At 35.9% G+C, this 13,221-nt stretch overlaps 1 protein-coding gene and 1 long non-coding RNA gene across 2 annotated transcripts in view; one reads left to right on the top strand and one right to left on the bottom strand.

Moving 5' to 3' along the window:
• The window catches only part of kn (EBF transcription factor-like knot), a 185,976-nt gene that overhangs the window by 140,170 nt on the left and 32,585 nt on the right, over positions 1-13,221 (top strand). The window lies entirely within an intron of this gene.
• The window catches only part of LOC135839058 (uncharacterized), an 86,674-nt gene continuing 83,716 nt past the window's right edge, over positions 10,264-13,221 (bottom strand). Inside the window, exon 7 of the long non-coding RNA XR_010557532.1 lies at positions 10,264-10,932. This is a non-coding gene — a long non-coding RNA (uncharacterized LOC135839058). The remainder of the gene's footprint in view (positions 10,933-13,221) is intronic.

A 13,221-nucleotide genomic window follows, 5' to 3' on the forward strand; every position in this document is an offset into this window, starting at 1 on the left:
TGCACCCCCCCCCCCCCCGCCGATCCTCCGGGACAACATTTTTCTTAAAGGGGACATCCTAAGGAACATTTTAATGCAAAGTTGCCAAAAAAAAAAGTTGGCATTACTTACAAAATGGCGGCCATTTTGATTGACAGGTCAGCCGAAATAGCAGATTTTGCGTTTCAACATAGGACTTGCACAAACGTTTTCAAACTTTACAAAGGTAGATCGAAAGATCATGCAAAAATTTATCACCTGTCCAAATTTCAAGTGCTAAAGTGCGTTTTTCGATTTTTGGTGAATTTTTGAAAATCGAATTTAGGCCAAAAATGAGGGAAAAAATCAAAATTTTACCAAATTGACCAAGAAAGCTGAAATTTGGGATATACCCTATTTTCGACATGCCAAATCGATTGGAAACAGTTTCAACCCGTTTTGAGCAGTTCTGGAGCCTCCAGCAGATTTTTGAAACTCGAAATTCCCACAAAATTCCATCAAATTGGAGTTGTAAAGCTAAAATTCATTCTAAAAACTAGTTTCAATACGCTACGAAGTACTGCAGGTGAATTTCAAGTTGTTTTGGAGCCTCCAGCGACTTTTTGAAAATTCCTGTAGCCTCCAGTAGATTTTTGAAACTTTATATTTTCACAAAATTTCTTCAAATGGAGATGGAAAGCTGAAATTTACTCTACACTCCAATATTAACACCCTCGGAAGACGACTTTAGGTGGGTTCAAGTAATTTTAGGGCCACCAGCGAATTTTTTTGAAAATTACTGGACCCTCTTGCAGATTTTTGGAACTTTAAATTTTCAGAAAATTTCATCAAATGGAGATGGAAAGCTGAAATTTATTCCACACTTCAATTTTAACATCCTCTTAAGACGATTTCAGGTGGGTTCAAGTCATTTTAGGGCCTCCGGCGACTTTTTTGAAAATTACTGGAGCCTCCAGTAGATTTTTGAAACTTGAAATTTCCCCAACATTAATTTATCAAATGGAGTTTGCAAGCGGAAATTTACTTCGCAGACTACATGGTGGTTTCAAATGGTTTTGAAGCTTCCAGCTACTTTTAGGAAATTTCAATTTTCCAAAAAAACATCATACAACCTTTCAAAAAGTTGCTGGAGGCTCCAAAAAGACTTGAAATTCACCAGCAGTCAACTTCGTAGCGTATTGAAATTAGTGTGCAGAATGAATTTCGACTCTCCATCTTGGTTTGATAACATTTTGGGGAAATTTCAAGTTTCAAAAATCTACTGGAGGCTCCAGTATTTTCAACAAAGTCGTTGAAGGCTCTAAAATGACTTGAAATCCACCAGAAGTCGTTTTCAGAGGGTGTTAAAATTGGAGTGTAGAGTAAATTTCAGCTTTCCATCTCCATTTGATGAAATTTTGTGAAAATATAAAGTTTCAAAAATCTGCTGGAGGCTTCAGGAATTTTCAAAAAGTCGCTGGAGGTTCCAAAACAACTTGAAATTCACCTGCAGTACTTCGTAGCGTATTGAAACTAGTTTTTAGAATGAATTTTAGCTTTACAACTCCAATTTGATGGAATTTTGTGGGAATTTCGAGTTTCAAAAATCTGCTGGAGGCTCCAGAACTGCTCAAAACGGGTTGAAACCGTTTCCAATCGATTTGGCATGTCGAAAATAGGGTATATCCCAAATTTCAGCTTTCTTGGTCAATTTGGTAAAATTTTGATTTTTTCCCTCATTTTTGGCCTAAATTCGATTTTCAAAAATTCACCAAAAATCGAAAAACGCAGTTTAGCACTTGAAATTTTGACAGGTGATAAGTTTTTGCATTTAAAAAAGTTCGTGCAAGTCCTATGTTAAAACGCAAGATCTGCGATTTCGGCTGACCTGTCAATCAAAATGGCCGCCATTTTGTAAGTAAGGCCAACTTTTTTTTAGGCAACTCTGCTCTAAAATGTTCCTTGGGATGTCCCCTTTAAGAAAAAAGTTGTCCCGGAGGATCGGTGGGGGGGCAATTACTCCTATTGTCATATGCCGGACTATAATAAAAGTTACAATTTTCACCTAATTGCCTTAAATGTTTTGTTTTTTTGCCAAAATTGTGAAAAAAAACCTGTAAATTGGAAAAATTTCTCTAAAATAACAAAAAATCAACCCTTTTTTCAAAATTGCAATTAATTTTAATTTTTGAAAAAATTGCAAATTTCAGTTTTTTTGTCAAATATTCTGCTTTTTGGCAAAATTACAGAATAAATCTTTTTATTTTTTGTACTGAAGTCGCAAAGAATCTTGTTTTTACCAAAATCCCCAAAATTGCAAAAAAGTCGTATTTTATAAATGTCAAAAAAATTCTGATATTTCAAAAATTGCAAAAAAAAACTTGTGTTTGCCAAAATTACAAAAAAATTAGAATGCTGGATTTTTTCCAAAATTAAAAAAATTCTGCTTTCATAAAAATTAAAAAAAAAACAACAGTTTTGTCTTCAAAATAGACAAAAAAATCTGCACTTTTAAAAATTGCAAAAAATTTGTTTCACCAAAATTGTACAAAAAATCACTCGCAAAAAAAACCTATTTTCATTGAAAGGTAATGAAACCAATTCTTCAAAATTGACAAAAATCCTGCCTTTAGAGAGATACCAACTCAAGCCCATACGCCATTTTCTTGATCCACATTTTGGGGCACTTGTATTAAGGAGAAGAGGGTTCAAAGAGGTGGAATTGAAGGACTCGTAAGCTCAATGAAACTCAGTTCACTTTTGACATTTTTATTAATTTTGAACAGAATCGAAAGTCTTTGTGTTTTTCTCCCTCAGAAATACATATTCAGATTTCATTTCAGAAGTTGAAAACAGTAAAAATATGGGTTTCACTTCAATCTTTTCAAATTTTCAAATGTCAACAATTTTTATGCCCTATAATTTCAACGAGGCCCCCTTCAAACCCACCAAAGAGTCAAAACCGAAATAATAATTTTTTTAGACCACCAAAAAAAAAAAAACTGAACAAAATCAAAAACCATACCCCATTTCCAGTTCGAGTTAATGTTAAATAATCCTCAATGAAAAAAAAAAAAATTCGTCCTAATTATCCAATAAAAAAGCCAACCTTTTCGTGCTCGAACATCGTGCATCGTAAATTGTATTCTAAACAAGACAAATTCGAAAAAAAAGAGCTGAAAAACAGCCACATAATAATTTGGCAACGTCGCGTATTTTTCGTTACGCATCGAGCGTCAAATAGGCTCAGCTGACAACAAGATGGAACACGCAAAGTATAGTCAATTTGTATAGTTAACTTTTTACTTTCAGTCTGCCTCTGTCTAGCGCCATTTACCTACCTTTTTTTTTACGTTTAAAATTACGTACCTACGTGTATCTGCTCTTCTGGCTTATTCCACGCTCATCGTGATATTCATCGGACCCTTTAATAATTTCGCCTAAATTGTCGCCTAATTTTAATACTTCTATTTTATCGCGCGCAATAACACAATACAGCCTACTCGTACATATTTTTGTCAACAGTCAACACGATTTTTTCCTCCTTTTTTTTCATCTTCTTCGAGTACCTACACCAGCAATTCGAAGGAAAAATTAACATTGGAGTTTTATAAGTTCAAACGAGAATATTAGCTTTTGATTTAATTGTGCATGTGCATCCACAAAAGGTCGAGAATTTTGATGCTGTTGGTTGGATAAATATGTACTCGTGTGGGTTCATTATTTAAATTAGTAAAATGGAATTTTTTAAAGAGTTTTTTCTGGTAATACATTTATTTCTGGAGTGGGTCATGCGTGATGAATATTATGCAAATAGTATAGCTTAATTTACGAGTATGTTTGAAAAATTTCATAATTATTATTAAAGCGAGGCAGGTATTCTATTTTTGGACCAAATAAAAGCGAATCGAAGACTCAAAAATACACCACCAGTTCAAATTCAGTCGCTGAAGTTCATTTCTCAATTTTCGGAGAATTTTTAAAATTTCAAAAAAATCAAAATTCCATCAAATTAACACGAAAGGCTAAAAGGGTAATCCCAGGTAAAATGGGTGAAATGCCCCTGTCCTAGGATTTTTGACATTTCGACGAAACATTTTTGGAAGTTTTAAAAAAAATATATTGACAGTTGAACCCTTCTAAAGGTCACATTTCGAGGGGTAGATTGCCCAAAAATCAATTTTTTTGTGTGAAAAGTGCTTCATTAGCGCTACAATGAAGCATTTTTCACAAAAAACTCAATTTTTGGGAAATCCCCCTCCTCCAACGTGCCCTCAAGAGGGTCCAAAAGCAAATCTAACTTCATATTCGTGTTCAGCAGGTTCGATTCATATGAAAACGATACCCATATTGCCAATCTTCTATATCCCCAAAATTGGGGGAGGGGGTGCTTATGGCCTCAAAATTGGAGTTTCAAGAAATTGGTTGATTTTCTATTGTTTTTGCGAGGCCCGAATGCGAAATTGTAGAGTTACATCACTGGAAATATCGCTTTTCTGGTGGTGACAAGACACAAAAAACACGGAAAAATTTGAAAAAAATTCCAATAATAGTTCTCACAGTAGAAGAAAAAAAGTTTTGTGCACTGGAATTAGGCTCAGAGATATGACTGGTTTAAATTTTCTTTTGTCAATATCACACAGGAGGGTCCAGAATTTTTGAAAAAATTCACCTGGCTAGACTTGTGTCTCATCTACATATTTTGGGTGAATTCAAAATTCTAAGTTCAAAACTCGTGGAAGTATAAAACCGGTTTCTTCCATTGAGGGCAAGAGGGGTGCGGTGGGGAAATTTTTTTGTCTCCAGCATTTTTCAAAAAGGTATTCAATAATGTTTCATCGACCTCTGAAGTGGATTGATGATGGTTTCAAATCGACGTGTTTATCTCATGAATATTATTTACAGTGGAATAATCGAAACAACAATTTTGTCAATTTAGAAAAAAAAACTTATAGGGGAGAGGGAGGATGTTCTGGACAAAAAAGTTTGAACCCGATTTTTGACTCCCAGTAATGTGGAAAAAATTGATCAAGTGCGGCAAACGATTCCTTTGGGTGACACATACCACATATATTTTTTGCAAATTTTTAAATACAGAACTGGTGGAGTAATTCAACTTTGAAAATTTCGATGTTTTTGTCCAGAACATAACTTTGGGTGCCATGTTCTGGACGCGAGGGTGCCATGTTCTGGACAGCATACAAATTGTACCTAAAATCAACGATGTGGTATTCTAATCAAAGGAAAAACGATTGAAATTTATTAAAAAACAGTTTATGCGCTTATTCAGAACATTTAGGGCATTCTACAACCTCTTGGTTATTTTTTGAAAATCCGAGGCAAACATCATGCAAAAAAAAAAAAAATGACACATTTCGAAAATGACGCATATCCACGCAAAACCAAGCTTTCTTTCTTTCTAGGCCAGTTTTCCAATCTTTCATGCATTTCTTCAGTTTCTGAGACAATGTAGGTATTCCATACATGTAATATAAGCAAAGTGTCCAGAACATCACACCCCCTCATTTTGGAATCAATCGGAAATATTACGAGTTGAAAGCATTCTAGGATGAATATCACCAATTCACGTTATAAAGTAAGGTTCACTACTTTCATAATTGCCTGCAGTTTTTTCTCCGGTCGTTTCTTCTTTTCAAAATATTGAAAACTAAAAAAAGTTGTCGGCGAAAAAAACACACATGTTTTAGACAAAGTCACATATTTTTTTGATAAGAACTGCCAGGGGAATGTTTGTCAGTGCAAACGCATGTAGTATCACAATGCCACGTACTTTTATGAAAAAATAATTTTTAGGCACAGTCAAAGTGGTCAAACTAGATTTCGTCCAGAACATCACCCTGTCCAGAACATCCTCCTTCTCCCCTAAGTAGCCAACAATAAATAACCATTCCCGACGAGAAACAAAATATTTTACTTTAAAATTTACTTTAATTAAAATTAAATTCTAAAGGGTACAATTTTTTAATGGGTCTAGTTAATATACCCGTTTTGATTTTAAAGTTTGCTGAACAAATATTTCTATCACTGCTAATATGAAGCTGATCAACTACACCTAACCTCCATTTTCCCCTCAAAATGTCCTCTTCCATTAATACAGGTTCTCCAACACTTAGTACATGACAAACAGCATTTCTTTGCACATAATTGTCCTTTTTACATAAATTGGATAAGTAATCTTTATACCAAATAGACCACAACGATTGTAAAACCTTTTTAATTTCATATGATTGGAAAATGAGTAGTTTCCTAGACAGTTTTGTGGTTGGAAAATACGTCTTCAACGCATCTATCAAAACAAGTGCGGAAAGTAACTGTCTTCCACATATGTGTCATTCCATAGGTAATGTAATGGGCCCATTTGGTCGCTTCTATTTATCGAGATAATCCTGTTTTTAGTGAAAAAGTCGAGAGAATCGATAATCGCGGTTTTGATGGATTTTGATGTAGAACATATCCAACTATTGAGTGTTAAAGTATCAAGGCCGCAGGTGCGCCCCAAGCGGAGAAAAACGGAACTAAAGTTTTTCTAAGAAGGGCCCATTTGGTTGATTTTGTTTTTTTGCGGTAAATTTGCTTCCAAACCCCCTCCCCCAATTATACTGCACCTAGTCGCCAGTGGCAACATGTATACCACTCAAAAACACGATTTTGCTAGCTGCAGCGGTATCCGTGTAGCATTAGTAATGGTTTACTGAACCGGAGGTATGGGTTCAAATCGTGCCTCAGGAAGAAATTTTTATTTTTACGAGTTGAATTTTGACAGAAAATGTAATTTTATCGTTTTTTTCTGCTTTGGAACAGAGTAATGAATTTTTATGCAAAATTTTAATTAATTAAATCATTGTTTTTCAGGCTTAAAATGTTCATAAACATGAAAAAATTGAGTAAAAAAAATTGCTATTGCAGATGGGTAGTAATATTTGACATCAGAAACAATAATCTTCAATTTTAGGTATAAAGGTTTTGGGATTGGCACTGCGACGCAAAGTGGCTGACATCTAGTGGTGAATGCTCGAAATGCTGAAAACGGGTCCAGTTGTACAGATAGCATAGGGAGGAATCACGTTTTTTAATTTTTACGCAACAACAGTAGGGTTTTTTACCAATTGTGTAGGGCATTATTTGAAGGGAATTTAATTTCCGATTTTTTGGTATAAAAAAAATGACCTTTGACCATTTCCAACGTGACAAATTCGGTTTTCGTGTAGCAATTTCACCCGTTTTCAGCATTTCACAAAAAAATATATTGGTAAATGCCGATTTTTTTAATGTTCTCAGTAATCAGCATTTTCTCCTCTTTACATTAATATAATCACCAGATTTTTAGCTTGAATACTCGCGGAGAAATTCAATTAAAAAGTTGTGAAATGCTGAAAGCGGGTGAAAGAAATTATCGAAATTCAATTTTTTTTACACCAAAAAATCGGAAATTAAATTCTCTGAAAATAATGTTTTATACATAATAGCAAAATACCCTACCGTTTTTGCGTAAAAATTAAAAAACGTGATTTCTCCCTATACTCTCTGTACAACTGGACCCGTTTTCAACTTTATGTTTCGGCGTGTAACAGCGCGCTCTATGTATCCGTCGCACAGCCAATTACACAAAATTTCAGCTTTTTTCAGAAAAAAAACTTTGAAGGCAATTTTCTCAAAAGTTGAGCTTTTCAAATTTTTTAATTATGGATTTTTTTGGGAGTTTTTTTTGCACTTTTTGGGCTTCTATCCAGCTCCTATGATTGCTCTGGAGGTCTACTTCACCCCCCCCCCCCCAACACACTCATAACTCAATATTGACCAAATGGGCCCATTACCTGTGGAATGACACATATGTTTACAAATTCAAAATTAACAATTTTTTAAAATTTCAGCATTTATTTTCCTCTCATACAAAATTAAAATAGTATACGCGACATGATTGGACAGTAATGCGATTAACTTGAGCGATTTAAGTCGCTCAGCTTCGCCCTGCTCCTTAAACTTTGCACTTGTTAATCTCATACTTTCCGCTCCTGTCACGTAATATATTACATGAATTCCAAATGTTGGATAATTTGGATCTCTTATTAACAACACCCAATTTGTCATCGACTAAAATATGACTTCAATTACAATGAAATGAGCTGGAGTAATGAAATCTTCAAGATCAGCAGACACATGTTGGTGGCTTTGAATTTAATACGTTTTCAATTTCTTTTAAAGTCGTTTTCAAATTTCCAAAATTCATCATGCCAGAGACTGATTTTTTGATACATTGCTTCACTGACAAAAATCAAACATTCTTAGACACCTCCCATCGTTACCTTAATGCCAAATCCGAGTATGTCCATACAAAAAAAGTACGATTTTACGCATCACTGATGAGGTTCGGATATGCTCGGAAGGGTTCCTTGAGTTCTGATTGAACATCAGTCAGCTTCGTGCATCTTCGGTGGTGCATTTTAACTGTACTCGGATGCAAATTTTTCAATTCAGGGGGTAGCGTCTTATCAGTGACGCAAAACGGCGCTTCTTTTTTGGATGGACATACTCGGATTTGGCATTAAGGTGACGCCATGCAGGGAGCATTTTCAGGAATAAACTTCTATTCAATATTAATTTTTTGAGTAGGAAGGAAACAAATTCGCTGTTCTTTCTTAAATTTTCTCTCCAAACGTGGCCGATGAAAGATTAAAATTTTTTAAATTATGCAGTGTTATCAGAAATGATCTTTTTTGGCATGTTTCTCTTCGCAATAAAACGACGAAAAACGATTAAGAAATGTAGCTTTCATACTTGCGACAAGTTCCAAATGAATAGCTCGGACAGTTGAACAGGTGAAAATAACGACGAAGAATTTCTTTACATTTCCACAACATTTGACATACAAAGGACCAAAGTAATCTACACCAACATAAGTTAAAGGAATAACTTTTGAGACTCATTTGGTAGGAAAAGGAGGAAGATCAGGAATGATGAACGGACCACCCCCATTTATTTAAAATTAAGGGCAAATCGCAATACAGTAAACTCCTAATTATCCAACTCCGAATTATCTGACTTTCGGGTTATCTGGTGCAAATCTGACTTACTTTTCGCATTATCCAACCGGTGGGTCGGATAATCCAAAAAAACCCTAATTTTTTATTTTGAAGTATAAATAATAATGCAGTGTGCAGCATTTTGTATTCTAACGGTGTTATTTTCCTGGAAATCGATCAAACCTATCTCAAAAAATTATAATTTGAGTCAGTATTTCATTGTCTTTTAGGTACAAAACTATATTATTTTTGTTTATTCGTTAATTTTTCGATTCTTTGTTCCTGTTTTGAGCCAGAACTTGATTTTCTGAATGAAAAATTGTCTTCTGAAGCTTATGAACTTCATTTCTACGCTCATCCATTTTGGATTATCCAACTTTTTTGGTATCCGACCTACTTTACCCGCCCCCCTCCTCCGATTAGGTCGGATAATCGGGAGTCTACTGTACAGGGGCCTAAAGTCTGGCAACTTTATAGCACAACTCGATCAGGTAAGACTGTCACAGACTCTCGTGCACTTTCATTTTCAGAATTCAGTGGGCAGGGACACCACATCAGAGAACCTGACAAGACCTTGAAGATCTTCTAATTACTTCGGTCAATATTTCAATACATTTTTACATCATAAATTTTAAAAAAAAATCACATCCCACAGCATCGCAACATTTCACAACACCACCAATCACTCTTTATTCAGCAACTTTTCAAACACTTCAATCCCCTTGCAGCTCTCCATACATCATCTTCCGTACTAAATCCAATCATATATGGGCAAACTCGCCACCAAACCTCGGATCGAGCTGGCCTTCTACACACACACAAAAAAAGAAAAGAAAACCTCATAACAAGAAACGACCTTCGCTGACGATTCGATTACGCTGGCACACGAGTTACGTACTCTTACATACATACGAGTATATAAGACGACGAAGTCGAGGCGAAGGAGAAAAAAAAACCCACACACGCCATAAAAAGTAGTAAAAGCCATCAGATCGAATGGTACATAGTCAGATATATGTAAACCGTGTCGTTAGGAAGTATGCACACGGTAAACGAGCTTATAAGGAGGGGGCTTGTTCGAGCTCCGAAGAACGGGGTCTCTTATATAATCACATTTGGCTTTCTTATCAGAAACACAGCCTGGAGCGATGACCACTTACTGAATTCGACTGTATACGCGATGCGGCGCGGCCCGATCCGACCCGACCCTCCTTTACCTCGTTCAACTTTCAGTTTCTGCCCGTTAAGTAAATGTATTCTCTTATACTCGGCACAGAAGCCTATTACTACCAACGAATCCTCCCTTCGTGCAATTTTACAGGGGTGTTTCTAAATAAATACTATATCTGTCCCTGGAGCGACATCTGAGACCCATTCTACTCGTCGAAATGTCGTATACCGTAATCACATTATTCCTGTCTAACTCGCATATTCGTCATTCTTTTTCTTTCTTCGCGCGCAAATATTCCGCTGGCTGACTCGTCCCCTCCCCTTCTCCTAGTTGTTATAGTAGGTATAGTAGATTCGCTTTCGTCTTCGTTTTTTTTGTTTTTCGCCAACAAGCCAAAATTTTCGTACTCTTTTTTTTGTTTTTCTTTAAAACTCACAGATAGGTGTTTTTTTTCTCGCTCTCATTCGCGCGATGCGATGTAAGAGTCTTTTTTCCAGTATGGGGAAACAAGGTTTTGAAGAGGGACAATCAATGATGAAGGGGATTCGCTACGCGAGTAAAGTATTTTTGGGCAGTTCGAATCGTTTTTTTGAAGAGTTCGATGGGGGAAAGGGTATTAAAAATAAATCCATTCGAGTATTAGGTAATCTTTCGAGAGAGGATACTAACCTAGTCGTCGACGAGGCTGCAGAAATGTTCCATGAGTCTTGAATACTGAGTCAGAATAATTCGTACGGTGTCTCATAATTTTTCTGAATTTTCCTGCAAGCAGAATAATAAAAAATAATACATTAAAGGCTGCGTATAAACTGAAGGTATGTACAACAAAATAAACATAAAGCAACAACGATAAGATTTGCAAACGATACTGCACGAAGAACTCGTTCATCGGGCGAAGGAATAGGCAACTTATACGACCAGTCGCCGTATTTACGGCGAACAGAGTAGGCAACTTAATGTACACCATTCACAAGATCACACAAACCGGCTAAATAACTCTGGAAACATTATTGTTTTCAATCGAAGAAGAAAACAGGGCTTTTATAGCGTTTTTAAAATTATAAGGAGAGTAGTTTTGAGAATAATTGCCCATAATTTCAAAACTTTGATCGAGTTGAGATTTTTTTTGAAATTACCCAAAATTCGCAGAACCATAGGAGAGGAGGAGGGGGTATGAAGCTCAACATTTTGATCAAAATGTAAAAAAATGTAAAATATCATGTGACATATCGTTTCATACGTTTTCGAAAGCGCTGAATACAAATATCAATTTATTTTTCTGATTCAACCCTTCCAACGCCCCCCCCCCCCCCATTTGCCTCCCTCTATTCTGATAAGTGATAAACGCAAATTATTCAATTTTTGCGGAATTTTGAAGTCGATAAGGCCGTTGGAGGGGCCAAACAAAACCCAATAAACCATTATATCACACGATTCTTTTAATTTTCAGAAAATTAGGAAAAGTAGGGGGTTGGAGGGGCCAAATCAAAAAAATGGTTTCATATTCGTATTCAGCGATCCCAAAAATCCAATAAACCATACGTCACACGATTCTTTCAATTTTCAGAAAATTAGGAGGATTAAACTGAGGGGTGGTGAGGGAGGGTTGGGGGGTCAGATCAAAAAAATAAGTGAATATTCATATTCAGCGATCCTAAAAACCTAATAAACCATATGTCACACGACTCTTTCAATTTTCCAAAAATTAGGGAGATTAATCTGAGAGGAGGAGGGGGTTGGAGGGGGGTTGGAGGGGTCAAATCAAAAAAATAAGTGAATATTCATATTCAGCGATCCTAAAAACCTAATAAACCATATGTCACACGATTCGTTCAATTTTCAGAAAATTAGGAGGATTAATCTGAGGGGTGGGGAGGGAGGGGGTTGGAGGGGCCAAATCAGAAAAATGACTTCATATTCGTATTCAGCGATCCCAAAAATCCAATAAACCATACGTCACACGATTCTTTCAATTTTCAGAAAATTAGGAGGAATAATCTGAGGGGTGGGGAGGGGGGGTTGGAGGGGTCAAATCAAAAAAATAAGTGAATATTCATATTCAGCGATCCTAAAAACCTAATAAACCATATGTCACACGATACTTTCAATTTTCCGAAAATTAGGGAGATGAGATTAATCTGAGGGGAGGAGGGGGTTGGAGGGGTCAAATCAAAAAAATAAGTGAACATTTGTTTTCAGCACTCCAAAAAACATATAAAACGATATGTCACACAATGTTTGCCATTTTTTTTTACATTTTGACCATTTGGGGGGGGGGAGGAGAATCCTACCAAGCAAGAGAAGTTCATATAGGGACGAATTTGGAACAAAAAAATCAGTCATACAATGCGTCAAATAGTATATATTTGAAGAATCTGAACACGAATATGGCCTCATTTTTTTGATTCGACTCCCTCCAAATCCCCTAAGACCTCTTGATTGGGTCAAAATCTGAATATATGGTCCAATCCGCCCCCCCTGATCACGGATTTTGGCCACTCACTAACCCTCTCCCCCCCTAATTGATTTTATTTGGAGCCACCCAATGAGAATTTGGATGGTAGAAAAGAGCAGGGCTGTTGAGAGGGGGCAAAGGGGGCAGTTTGCTACGGGTCCATGCTTTCTGGAGATCTATGGATAAAGAAGGGTCTGTGATTTGATTTGAAACACCTGTTTTTTTTTTCTTTCTCAAAACACAAATTTTTGAAAGCTTTTGTTTGTTTGGGCTTGTTTTATTTTCTTTTTCAAAATTGAAATTTATAAAAATAATATCATTCAACTTTCAAAGTTCTAAACCAAAAAAATTAACTTCTCGCGTAAAAAGCATTGTGTTTTTGCCTCTCGAAGTACAAATTTTCAAGGACTTTTGCCCTCACTTGGGTCTTGTTCTCTTTTCTTTTTCAAAATTGACATCCTGAAAAAAATCTTTCAAATTCTAAAATTTTAAAATCCAAATTTACCTAAATGAACTCCTTGTATGAAAAAACATTGTTTTTAGTTCTCTCAAAATACAAATTTTCAAAAGTTTTCGCCCTCGCTTCGGTCTTCCTG

Source organism: Planococcus citri, chromosome 1 (assembly GCF_950023065.1).
Source record: "Planococcus citri chromosome 1, ihPlaCitr1.1, whole genome shotgun sequence".
Taxonomy (NCBI): Eukaryota; Metazoa; Arthropoda; class Insecta; order Hemiptera; family Pseudococcidae; genus Planococcus; species Planococcus citri.